At 46.7% G+C, this 13,440-nt stretch overlaps 1 non-coding gene across 1 annotated transcript; it reads left to right on the top strand.

The window, feature by feature from the left end:
- The first annotated feature begins 1,210 nt into the window (after positions 1-1,210).
- On the top strand, positions 1,211-1,289 carry TRNAL-UAG. The gene has a single exon. It is a non-coding gene; the product is annotated as a tRNA-Leu (tRNA).
- Positions 1,290-13,440: the final 12,151 nt, after the last annotated feature.

Raw genomic sequence — 13,440 nt, 5'->3', positions numbered from 1 at the left:
TCACATAAGCCCAACGGTAGCTTAAAGACGCTCATGCTGTAGGTTGGTAGCGCTTGGGCTACTGCTTTGATCAAGATTTCTTTAGCAGCAATAGACATATGTTTTTCAGTGTAATCCCGTAGTCGTTTGCTTAGGCGTTCCTTCAGGTGCTGGAACCGCTCACCTTTCATTCTTCCAATCGGAGTGGGTAATCCTAGGTATTTCGCATCAAACACCAATCTATCAATTTGGAGTATGTGTCTGACATACGACTGCAGGATCTCTTTGATTACCATTGCTTGCTCCGGCACAGATTTGAAAAAGAGGAGCGTATCATCGGCAAAAAGGAGGTGCGATATGCCAGGAGCATTCCTGCAGACTTTCAGCTCCTGCAACGCGCCTGTGCTAACCCTGTTTTGGATAAAAGTAGATAATCCGTTAGCCACAAACAGAAATAAGTAGGGCGAAAGAGGATCACCTTGCCATAGACCTCGAGTTGGTGCAAAGGGCGCCGACATGGCACCATTGAAACGAACTGTATAATGAACCGAAGTGACACATGTCATGACTCGGTCCACCCAAGAACTCTGAAAGCCCAGTTTCAGTAAAGCATTGCGAAGAAAGCACCGTTCTACTCTATCGTAGGCCTCGGTTAAATCCAACTTGTACGCACAAAACTCACTTCGTTCTCCGGCATTTGAATTAATAGCATGTAAACACTAAAAAAGGCACTCTGGTTTGGGGATATCAGATCTTGCAGAAGTGGTCTCAGCCGGTTAACTATGCATTTTGACACCACCTTGTAAATGACATTACAAAGACTTATTGGTCTAAAGTCCTTGAGGAAATCAAAAATTACTTTGTTGGTGACATGAACAAGCCAAGTCAAAATTGCTTTGTTGGTGTTTAAGCTCATCATAAATATTATGCTAGAAATAAATCGAAAATGTTGGCTTCGCCAATTTTGTAGAGTCATTGATTCGAGTCTCCAACTTAGAATGTTTATACGACTAATTATTCTTTCTACATCAGATAACATATCTCTCCATAGGGTGGCTCCTGTTGCGACCTAGTTAATCTCAAGATATGCTTGCTCAATCTCTCTTAATAATAAAATTATAGGTTCAGATGAGGGTGTGTGTATGTGTGTTTTATGGTATTATAATAAACACAAGTTATCAAAGCTTATTTTAATTTTGAATTACAAAGATTTTCGAAATTTTCATAAGGTGATAGTTTGGCCGAGTGGTTAAGGCGCCAGATTTAGGCTCTGGTCCGGAAGGGCGTGGGTTCAAATCCCACAGCTGTCAGTATTTCCACTTTTACAAATCCCTTTTAACATAAACAACTAATCATTGTTTCGTTCTTTCATTTTTTAGGCTTAACGCTTAATCCTGGATTAGGACCTACGTCATCTTTTCTTTTTGTGCGAGAAAGGCCTACATCATCACAAACAAATTATCATAGACGAACAGAAAAGCCACATTTTGATTCGTTCTTCCTTAGCCCATCAACCAGTAATCGTATGATGCAATTAGCATTAAACCTATGATGAACAACATTCAATAAAAAATTCTATCCTAGAATATTATTAGTTTTAGTATAAATTTGCCTGAAAATTTTACTATTTTTAAGTTTAACCATGCTTTTACCTATGAACGGTCAAAATAACAATTGTATGTTATAGCTTACGCACCTGAATTGTCGTGGTAGTGAGCTTTGGGCACACCTGAATTGCGGCACCTATAAATTTATCATTTCGGTGGTAACATTGAATTTGCACATGGCGGTAATTTTTTTTTTCAGTTGTGACTGGATTTGTGTGGCGACAGATTTGTGATTGTTTTCTCTGCTCTGATTGCAGTGATCTCTTTTGTTAATTTCGCAACTTTATCATGCCAATCAAATCTGGCGGCAACACCCTGAAGCACTGCATGATAGTGCAATTTTTTTGCTTAATTGGCGGTACAATAGAAACTTTGTGATCGACGGACATGACATTTTTATAGAAGTTTTGAAAACATTTTGGAGCTAGATAGCTTTTCGTTGGCAATCAATTTTGAAGTTTACTACGATCTCAGCATCTCAAAGTCAGAACATTGCACAGCAGATTCCTTTTGGAAGTTGAATTTTCTTATGATCGGGCAGGTTATGATCTGGCAAGGCTCACTGAAAAATGAACTATGTGAAAGAGTGTGTAGCCTAGTGGTTACACGTGTCTCGGCAGGGTCGTGGTAGACAATGTTCCATCAACAACGAAGTGCTTGTGGTGACTTCGTCAATCTTAAGTATTTGCAGGCTCAATCTTCGAAGACGCTCATAGAGGTAGAGTTTGCGCTTGTGCGTTCATAGGGGTGAGATTGTGTATGTTGTTAGTTTCTAAGTTGTACTGTGTAATCTAAAAAAAGATTGAACTATGTTGTCCAGCATTGACACCACAATCTGAAAAAAATTGTTTTGAACGAATAACACTCGACGAGTGCTTTTCTATTGATATAGCAGAAAAAATATAAGATTATATCCCTAGGAAGACATAACCAAGCAAACAAAAAAAGAAAAAAACACGAAAAATAACACCGGCGGGTTGGATTGGGACATCAACACGTACTGAAAAAGACTCAACTCAAACCACTCAGGCTAGTTTGATTGGGACATCGACGAAAGCCGCACAACGCATCTCCATGAGACAACTCTGTCCGGTTGGATTAGGATATTGACACGGACATCAAACAACAACCCCGCCCCATCGGGAGTGGCACCCACCAATATTCACGCTCACGTAATCGCCGAAACCTCGTCGACAAGAAACCGACAGAAGCAGACTGCACCACAACAAGAAGGCTACCTCCCTACGGGACCCTCCGCCGTAGTGCCGTTGCAACACCATACTCCACCTAATAAAGTGAGACCACCAAATCCGTACCTCTCACAGGTTGCCTCACAGTTGCCACCATGATAACACAACATGTGGGGGGCCTCACTACATCCGCTTTTGGACTCCACCTCGCTCTCATCGTCTAGAAGAAACACCAAATGTGGAGATCTCGCCACGCCCTCCACAGTACTCCATGACGGATCCATTTCTAAAGTCATAATCAAGATGACGAGCAATGTTGCCCCGCTTCCCTAGAACTCTATCAACAACCGAGCTGTCATCACAGGTCGACACCTCCTTGCTTCACCTGCCATAAAACCTCTGCTACCATGCTAGCAAGCCAAATAAGTCGCTTGCGCCAACTTCCAACGATGTACCACACCAGATAGTCAAGCCAAGCTAAGCAACCCACCATGGTTTGTTGCAAACCAAGTCGTCCCATGATGTTGATGCCGCAAGCGTCGTCCTCCGAATTGTCCCACGCTGCACTGACCATTGCCAAGCAGGCACTACCAAGAACTATGTGACAATCTCTGGCCGCTACCATAACCATGGACGCCTCCACATGGGCATAGCAACACCCATCCAGCTTGCCACGCGGCTAATGTTGGGTGAGTACCACGAGCAGGGATTCATGAAACCCCCCGTTTAGAGATTCGGCTAGGGGCTGAACATGCTGATCTCCTTGGACAACACAGATGGTGAGCACAGAGAGATTTTACCCAGGTTCAGCCCAGAGGATAATAGGCCTATGCCCTGCTTGTCCGTATATTTTGTGGTTGTGTATGAATCAGAGAATACATGGGGAGGGAGATCGTCCTTGAGCTCCCCCCCCCCCGGTCTCCTCTTTTATAATCCAAGAGGAATCCCCACGTCAGTTTGTATACAGACAGGGGCGGGCCCAAAGTAATTTTAAAGGTATTCAAGTGAATACGCATTATTTTTAGCAAACAGACTTGTATATATAATATATTCTGCATATATAATAAAAAAATAAAAAATATGGTATATCAGGCCTCTCGTCTCTCCTCTCACCCAGACCAAAAAACGGAACACCTCCACCTCCCCTGGTCCCTTTCGCAACCAGATGGTTCACAGGGCCCACACGGCTAGAAGCGAAGCTTGCCTGATCGAGCCGTGTGGGCTAGACCCCTAACCAAACCTCCCGTCTCCACAGCTGAGCCCGAGTCTAAGCGACCACTTAGGAAACCTAGACCGCCAGGCACTGGTAGGCGACGAAGGACTTCAGCCAGCCGCGGACACAGGGCGGATACCGGGGGTGGACACTCAAGATGGCAACGGGTACAGAATACCCACAAATCCGCGGATACCGAATCCGTTGGGCGCGGATTCGGGTTTGGGTTTGTACTTGCGAGCACGGGCACGGGTACAACTTCAAACCCAACGGGTATTTGCTAACGAATTTCAAAATTTGATATCCGAACCCGCAAACCCGCAAATCCGCTAACATGTGGGCCCAAATACATATGTATATAAAAGAGCTTCTAGGGTTTCTTTGGCACCGGCTCCACCATCCACTCTCTGGTTCCCAGCCGCCACACAGAATCCCACCCCGAGTCGCAAACCCGGCGCCCCAACCCCTTGACACTGGCTCTCCCTGGCGGGCTCCCCCTCCAGGCGCTCCTCCTCCGGCCGTCGCTCTCCCTGGCGGGCTCGACGTCTCGGCGGCCAGGTGTCCAAAGCTCCGGCCGCCGCTCCGCCAGGCGGATCTCGAAGCTCCGGCCGCTGCTCTGCCAGGCGGATCCCGAAGCTCCAGCCGCCGCTCCGCTAGGCCACCGCCGGCCGACGCTCCTCCAGCACCCGAAGCTCCGGTCACTGCTCCGCCAGACGGATCCCGAAGCTCCGGCCACCACTCCGCAAGCGGATCCCGAAGCTCCGGCCGCCGCTCCGCCAGGCGACGCAACCAGGCGGCCAAGCCCCCGACGCCAGCAGTCCAGTGCCTTGCTCTTCGTCGCGGGTAGACGGGCGTGCCCGCGGGTACGCGGCTATCCGCGGACAACGGGTACGGGTCTAGGTGTCTACCTGTTGCGGGTTGCGGGCGCGGGTGCGGGCATGGGTTTTGGCTTGCGAGTGTGGGTTTCTGAAGTTAGTATCCACACGGATTTTATCCGTTGCCATCTATAGTGGACACCAATGAGATGTGTGCAGGCTAGGTTGAGCTCTGCATAGCAGCCGACAGCCTAGTGCAGGAACGACGCTCGGCGGTGCCACGCCCAAGTGCCAAGATCGTGCACGGCCCAGGGCAGTCTCCACTAGTTGTGGGTATGCTCGCGCACAGCCAGGGACCCAGGGCAACAGCACCGCAGCAAGCCGCAGTACAACAAAAGTTTTGGGGCAAAATAGATATTTTGGTCCCTCAACTTTATCCTGAGGGTCAAGTTCATCCCTCAACTTTCAAATTGGCCAATATAGTCCCTCAACTTTTGTTTTAAGATCAAACTCATCCTTACATTGATATTATGCTCCATAATAACATGAGATAAATGCAAAAGTTTTTTTTATCCTTGGTTTCTTTTTACCCTCCTCAATTTAGTGTTACCCTTCTCTCAACTTTCCACAACATTTTTTAAGGTAGTACGTAGTTATGCAATGTAGCTTTAATTGTACTCTCCATGAGTCTGCAATACAATATGATGTATGCGTAAATAAAATTCTCTATTCCAAACTAAACACTTTGTGATGTTCAGCTCCTAAATGAAGTTAGAAGGGGAAGGAGCCAATTTGACCTTTTGCAAACTATTTTTGCAACCGTTGAATTCTCGTGATTTTTTGATAAATTGATAGTAATGTAGTGACCAAAATGTTTGTGGTAAATTGAAAGTGAATTTGTGCTTTGACCGTTAAATCGGGCGAGATGCCCCGCCGCCGCCATCCTAGAGGCCCATGCGGGCTTCCAGATGCCCCTCCGGCGGCGGCAAAGGAACGGGAGAAGAGGACGGGTGGTGACGGCGCGGTCTTCAGTCGCCGCCCGAGTCACCCGAGCGGAGACGACGCGGGGGCTGGGTCTTCTCTTGCAGCTCCCTGAAAAAATAGAAATAACATTGATATGCTTGTAGGATATGCTTCAGCTAGCTTTCCCTTCTCAAGGAGCTAAACCTGCCATATACAAATTTAGAAATGAAAAAAAAACTAATTGGAAAACAGCGAAGGTGAAATAGATTCTGAAGTACCTTGGTCCATGGGCATGTCAGGCAGAATGGCAGATGATGGAGGTAATAATAAGGCCGTCGGTTATAGGTCCTTGGTCATGTCAGGCAGTAAGGAAGTGCAGGAGGCGGCAGCCCTGGTCATGCGCGGCTGCAGAAGAATAATCTTCCGTTCATCCTGCTTTAGGGCACATTGGATCCGGCAGCTACCTATTGTTTAGATTCCAAAATTTTACACTAAAAAACATCACATCAAATATTTGGGCACATGCATAAAGTATTAAATAAAATTTATTTGTAAAACTTTTTTCACGGATGGGTTGTAAATCGCGAGATGAATCTAATGAGCCTACTTAATCCATAATTTACAACAGTGATGCTACAATAACCATCCGCTAATTATGAATTAATCATGGATTAATTAGGCTCATTAGATTCGTCTCGCAATTTACAATGCAAAAAGTTTTGTAAATAAACTTTATTTAGTGCTCAAAAATAATAATATTCTCTTCCAAAAATTTAAGCCAAAAAAAATCTGAACACAGCGCCTCAACCGCTCGTCTGCGAATTGGGGAGGGAATCGACAGCTCGGCTACTCAACAGTTTACTGATGCAACATTTGCATGGATCGGAGTTCGTCCGATCAGTGTCCCTTGGTTAACTGACGGTAGTTGCATTTACTTCCATTGATGGCCTGGATCATGTTGGGGTGGGAGGAGGAACTGATCGGTGGGAGTGCTAGGGGGAGGGGAGATGAGGAGGCCAGGAGGAAGTGGAGGACATCGCTGTGCTTTGTTCGAACCATGGAGCTACGTAAATGGTCAGGAACTCTCAGCAGGATGAAGCGAACGAAGGGAACAATCTGATGGGCATGGGCTTGCTCTTTTTAAGTTTTAAGTGACGTGATTCGCTCTATTAATCTGTACGAAAAAGTTCAAGCCATCTAAATCGACGTCCAAAAGCAAAATTCAAATTTAAACGAAGAATAAAGGCCCCCGGCCAGCTGCACGCCGGTGAACAACACCACCAGAACAATCCGTTTCGATTTTTCCGCGTGGTGACTGACGAGACATTCAAAGGACACAGCTCAGATCAGAAAACCAGGATTTGAATGCACCATCAACGCCTTCCATATTCTTGCCACCATCAAATGCTTTCCATTCTGCGGATCGAGCTGGCGTATAAAGTGGACACGATGCAGCGACGGTGCGGCAGCTCCAGCCAGTCTCTTCACCCTCACCCTGACACCTCTTGTGATCTTGTCTTGGTTGCAACAAGCACACCTCCGTCGAAGCTACGTCGGTGCAGAGGGCTCCGATCCATGGCACTGTTGCCGAGAGGTTGGTTGGCCTTCATGCCCCTGCTGCTCCTGGCCGCGGTGATCGCTGCCATTGCCGTGCCGGCCGTGGCAGCGACGGGCACGGAGTGGGCCAACGAGGAGCACCACCGAGGACGCCGCTCCCATAGGGCCCCGGCGGCTGCGCCAGCCGAGCCGCCGTCCACCGAGAGGCTGTACCCTTCCCATGGCCCGGCACCGGCGCCTGGCGGGACGTCAGGAGGCGCCCGCCCCGGCTCCCGAGGCAGGGGACCACAGTGACGGTGCAGCCGCCGTGCCGGTCGCGTGGCCGGTCGCTCTCCTGGCCGCCGCCGGCGTGGCCGCAGTGATGATGGTCTGAATTCAGCATGGATCGATAATTCGATATGAATCTTGTCGTATGGCACTGAGGGATAGAACCGGAGATAGTAATTCTGCTGTTGCAAGTGTCAAGTGTTTACCATTTCCTCTTCAATGCGTTCGTATTTATAAATTGTGTGTGATGTCCTATGGATAATCTGCTCGTGTTATCTTTGTTTGTATTGGAGTATCTGCCATGCGAGAGATGTTTTCTTGCACCTTGTGTTTCTCAGAAATTGATTCAGAAACGGTCTTTCAGACAGAAGAAATGGATTCAGAAATCCCTGATTACTAGTGATTGTCTGATCAGTTTCTGCTCTGGACATTACGTAGATAACATGCCTGCGTGCCTGACCACCTCAAGACCTCAACTGGAAGTCTTTGAGCAGTGCAACAGTGCAGATGTCAGCTTGTCAAGATCTAAAAAATATATCTGAGCATCAAAATTTAAAAGAGGAACATACGACAGGCTGATTGAGTGAATGAAGTTAATTTGCTAAACGAATCATAAAACATCCACACACTGGCACTAGCAAAAAAAAAACATCCCCACACTGGCGCGATGGCATGACAAATTTGAATGGTGTCCCAGAAATCAGCCAACCCACAGTCCAGAACAAAAAAAAAGAAAGAGGAAAAATCTATTTATGAGGGGTAAGAAAAATCAATTTAGGGCCATTCAACTATAGGAGAGTTTGGTTTGGCCATGAAACTCCAAAATTCAGATATTTTTAACCATCCAGCCATCACAACCGTTCATATTTAACTATTTAGTTGTTTTGATAGGCAGTTTCTCTTACATGAACGACATAAGGTAGTTGGACAGGTACTCTTTCTTTTTTGAGTAAATTGCACTCACCCTACAACAACTTGGCAGGTGGGTGCAAATTGGTCCAACAACTTGTAAAATGCTCAATTTAGTACAATAACTTGACAACTGGGTGCAGATTGATCCAACAACTTAGAAAATGCTTAATTTAGTGCAATAACTTGGTAAATTGGTGTCAGACCCGGGGCAGCGGGACAGCTTATAGGCATGGAATGTTCTAGAATAAGGGACGACGTATGGATGTACCTTACCTCTTTTTGTAACTACCCGAATAGGCGTAGAACTAGCTGTAGTACAAGGAAACCACCCGACCAGGTTATAGTAGGACTCCAACAGTACTCAGCTAGGACTTTCTATGTAATCGTGTCCCCCCAGAGTATATAAGGGCGGGTAGGGACCCCCTCAAAATAGAACAACACCTAAGGCAATACAAGTAACCACACAGAACGTAGGGTATTACGCACTTCGCGGCCCGAATCTGTCTAAATCTTTGTGTTTTTTGTACCATCGAATTTCAGAGCTAGTCGATCTCTAGCCTACAATCGTACTGCTAAGGGTATCCCTGACCAGGCTTAGCGGCTAAACACAGACAGCTGGTGCGCCAGGTAGGGGATTCGGCGAGTACATCAGAAAATTTGATGGCCGAATCAATCGACGTCAACACCGTGCCTGAAGGCACAACACTCGTCTTCGGTTCTTAAGCCTGTACGACTGATGGATCGGACGGCTTCTCTGGCCACCTGTTCCCCTGTAAGGAACCAGAGGCGAAACTCGACGACCCAACCGCCGGGACAGATGATGCTCCCAGACTCGAAGGAAATCAAGCTATACTTGAACTCGATTCGGAAAACATCGGGAACATGCCGACTCTAACTCACTCAAACGGGCCAGCCGAGTCCGACATAAATCCGAATTCCGAAAATTTTCACTTTTCTCAAAATTTGGGAAAATATGTGGCTTATTTCGAGTCAATCAAACGCCCTAAGATCTCCAACTCAGAACTACTCGATGGAGTATATCGAGCTTCACGATCAATCGAGGGGTGTATTAAACTTGCAGAATCTGCTCTGGGCTCATCCAAGACACGACAAAACCCAGGAATCTCGAACCCTCAGGACTCCCTAACGGGTGACATATTCTCTGGGATCGATCGAGTTGATTCCTCACTCATCGACTGTATTAACACTGTTGAGAGTACCCTACAACACAAAAATCAGGATTCAGTAGGAAAATCTTGCGGGAAACCCGAGAAGGTAATCCCCCAGCTTGAACGGATGGGACCGCCTCTCTCAGGGAAACCCCAAGATCCCTCACTACAACCTGTTCTCAAGTGGACTCCCAAACCAACCGACGTCTCTGATCCTCTACTTGATCAGGACTTCGACGAGTTCATGGAAAGTCTTGACAACCTCGAACCGTATAATGATCTTGAGGATTGGTCAGACAACGTCGACTTGTTCATGGATGCCATGTCCCAACTACCACACATGGCTAACATCCTCTCGGAAGAAGCCAAGCTCAAGAAGCAAGGAGAAACTTCCAAAACCCCAGAAAAGTCCAGCGAGTCAATATTCGACAAGCCATGGACAAAAGAGCTAGAAGGACTAACTCCTACCAAATCTTGGCTACATTGGATGAATGAGAACGCTCTCCGAATGGAGATGGGCATCCCGCTCCTCGCTCACCCAAAACACACATACTCAAAAATAGATGGCCTAAGAGCATCTCCAACCGGCCTCCTCAAATTAGGCCCCTATTCCCACTTTTGAGAGGCCTGCTCAAAATTTGTTGGGCCAAAATCAGAGCCCAACTCCAGCACAAGCCCCCAGGTCGGCCTGCAAATCAACGGGTCCCACTGTCAGATATTCTCCCCCAAGCCCCTTCGGCCGCGCCCCAGGCGAAATACACGCCGCCGCGTCCTCGGCCGGCCTCCATCCAGCGCCTACGTCGTGCGTGGCCCCGGCCTCTGTGTCATCGTGGCCGCCGCAACCTCCCCACCGGACACTCCATCCACACCGACGCCTCCCTCGACCCTCACCGCCGTCGTATTTGTTGGTCGCTGCCCTCACCCAGTAGGTCGAGCCGGCGTCGTCGACGACTCCGAGCTCCACAACAGCGTCTCCGTGCTGCCCGCCGCTAGTTAACGCGCTCGGCTGCTGCTCCCGGCGCCGCGTGCTCCCGGCGCCTCTGTGCTCTCGTGTCAGCTGCTGCTCGGCCTCCATGCTCCCGGTGCCACGTCGGCAAGAATGTCGTGCTGTTCGGGAGGAAGCTGTGCTGTTTGGGAAGAAGAAGCAGCAGCACGACGAGAAGAAGCCGGAGCTGCTGGAGCTCGATTTGCCCCCCACGGCCGTCCCCTCCTTCGATTACAACTTCACTGCAACTGAAAATTAGTTAAAGGTGACCTTTTGTTTCTGAACATTATTATGCAAATGTCCATTGTGAGTTGTTTTTTCGATCTGCATGTGTGTCATTATCGACTGGACTATGCATGTGTTAGAAACTCTGTCTAGTTCAAGAACATGTACCAACAGAGCAACATCATTGTGAGAGTTGCATCGCAGTATGTCTCCAGCCATATGCTGCCGGAGATGGTGCGGGACGGCGGCGCGTATCGATCCATGGCGCTGGAGATGGCGCGGGATCCGCTGGAGAAGCCGGATCCGGGAGCGGGAGAAGAGGAAGAGGAAGGAAGGGAGGAAGAGAAGGGGATGGCAGCGGCGGGCGGCGCAAGGGCGGGAAGGCAACGGCGAACGGCGCAGGGGCGGAGGTGGCGGGCGGTGCAGGGGCGAGACCGATGCGGGAGATGAGATTGGTGGGACCCACGTGAATAGAGGCTCAATAGGAGGCCTGTATTTTTGGGGGCTTGTGAGTAGAATTTGGAGGCCCATGCAAAATAAGAGCCCAAGTAGGAGGCTCACTGGAATTGTGATTTTGGGCCAAACTCCTAAAATTTAGAGTAGGGGTCCAAATGAGGGCCTGAGCTGGAGATGCTCTAACCAGTTCCGACTCCGAAGGCTCCTACGATTCGGAAGATGAGCTGGACAATCTAATCCAGTATAGTAAAGAAGTCGAATCCAATTCGACTACGAACTCCAAAACCGACCAGAATTCCTTGCCAAACTTGGTCATATATGCGACACCGGCAGGGCGGACGATGCGTCTGGGAGAGCCGGGGCTCAATAGTCGATCCGTCAGGATCACTGGTCCTCAGATCGACGAGCTCCCATTCCAGGAGAGCGTTCCGTTAGCTCCACCGGAAAGCATAGAAGATCAAGACATCAAGAATCTCTGTCACGAAATCCTCATGGTGCGCATCTCCGAGCTCCACAAATCAGATGATGATTCAATGGAGCGCCTCAACCTCGACGACTACAATTCTGATGACTACGGCGAGTACCTCTCCGACAACATGGAGACCACTCCCACAACCATCACTGAAGTTAAGACTACCATCAAGCAAGACCCGCCCTTAGCTCCACCAGCCGTGACGGTTACCGTCCAGCTGGAAGACAAGCCTGTGGCGGAGGATCTCTACGAACGCTGCCGCGTACGCAATCAAAAGCGGGCGTTTAGGTGCCAACGCGTCGCCAACCGTCGCCAAGAACAGCAGGGCGACAACTACGACTACTCCAATGGTGGTCTCCGCAACGTGGTCAACATCGGGCGTGATGCACGCAATGTGATCATCTCAAGAAAAAAGGAGCGTGAGGAAATTGAGGCTTCAGGGCTTGGCGGCTAAACACCGACAATTGGTGCATTCACAGTCCAAACCTTACACGACAATGTGTTTGCTAACGTCAGGTCACAATAAACAGTAAACAGTATATTCACGTGAGAATGTATTATTTGACCATAAATTTTCATGTCGCAATGGATGCCAATAATTTTATTCTCAGAATAAATTAATTATGATTTTATTAAAAATAATATATTATTTAACCGCCATTACAACAGCAACATATTAAGCACAGTAGATGAACGTCAATAATTCTTAAATTTAATAAATGGAAATTATTGATGGTGTAATTCTAAAAAAAATTATTAGTTCAAATTCAATCAAATTTTAGAATTACACCATTAGCATCACTGAAACACTGAAGTCGATAAGAGAGACCCTGAAACCTTAGGTTTCTCCTGCGCTCATATATTCAAAGATGCTCTTGTTTGTTTCTGTTTATTACTTTATTTAGCTCATTTTCCATTCTAACGAATATAAGAGGCTTTAAGAATATATGTACCAAGCTCATAAAAGGTATCAATAGTTTGTATCAATATATTGATTTTTGAGCTTAACAGTGCATATAATCAAACATATCGAAAACTGTGAGGGTGATTTTTTTCAAAATTGAATATCAAATTAAATAGTTTTAATCAAAATTAAATCACTATACAAAAATAATTACATAAAGACATAACATTAATTTCTAAACACTGAGGGTTCTTATCTTGGCCAAATATAATGCCATCCTGGTGCCGCACAAAAATCAATGGTCCAATAATACTTAAAAATTTAGTAAAATATATGAGCGGTCCTCGAACTTGTCTTAAGGTGCCATCTAGGTCCCTAAACTCTCAAAATGCATTTTCATATCCTTAACTTGTTCCAAGGTGTCATATAGGTCCCTAATATCTGAAAATGCATTTTTTAGGTCCATAAACTTGTCTCGTTGTGTCATGCAGGTCTCTAAACTCTCAATATGTCATTTTTAATTAAATATAAATGTTGTTTTTCTACTTTGAGTTAATGAAAAGTTCTTTTGCTACTTTAAATTTAATAAAAAATTGCTATTTTAATTTTTATTGAGAATGAGAACAAATTATCTTAATAAACTTATACAAAGCACATGCAAAATATAAAATAATTAGAAGAAAATATTCAGAATTAGCATTGATATCTCCATGTTAAACATGAAAA

Source organism: Panicum virgatum, chromosome 3N (assembly GCF_016808335.1).
Source record: "Panicum virgatum strain AP13 chromosome 3N, P.virgatum_v5, whole genome shotgun sequence".
Taxonomy (NCBI): Eukaryota; Viridiplantae; Streptophyta; class Magnoliopsida; order Poales; family Poaceae; genus Panicum; species Panicum virgatum.
This window is presented reverse-complemented; position numbering and strand designations above follow the sequence as displayed.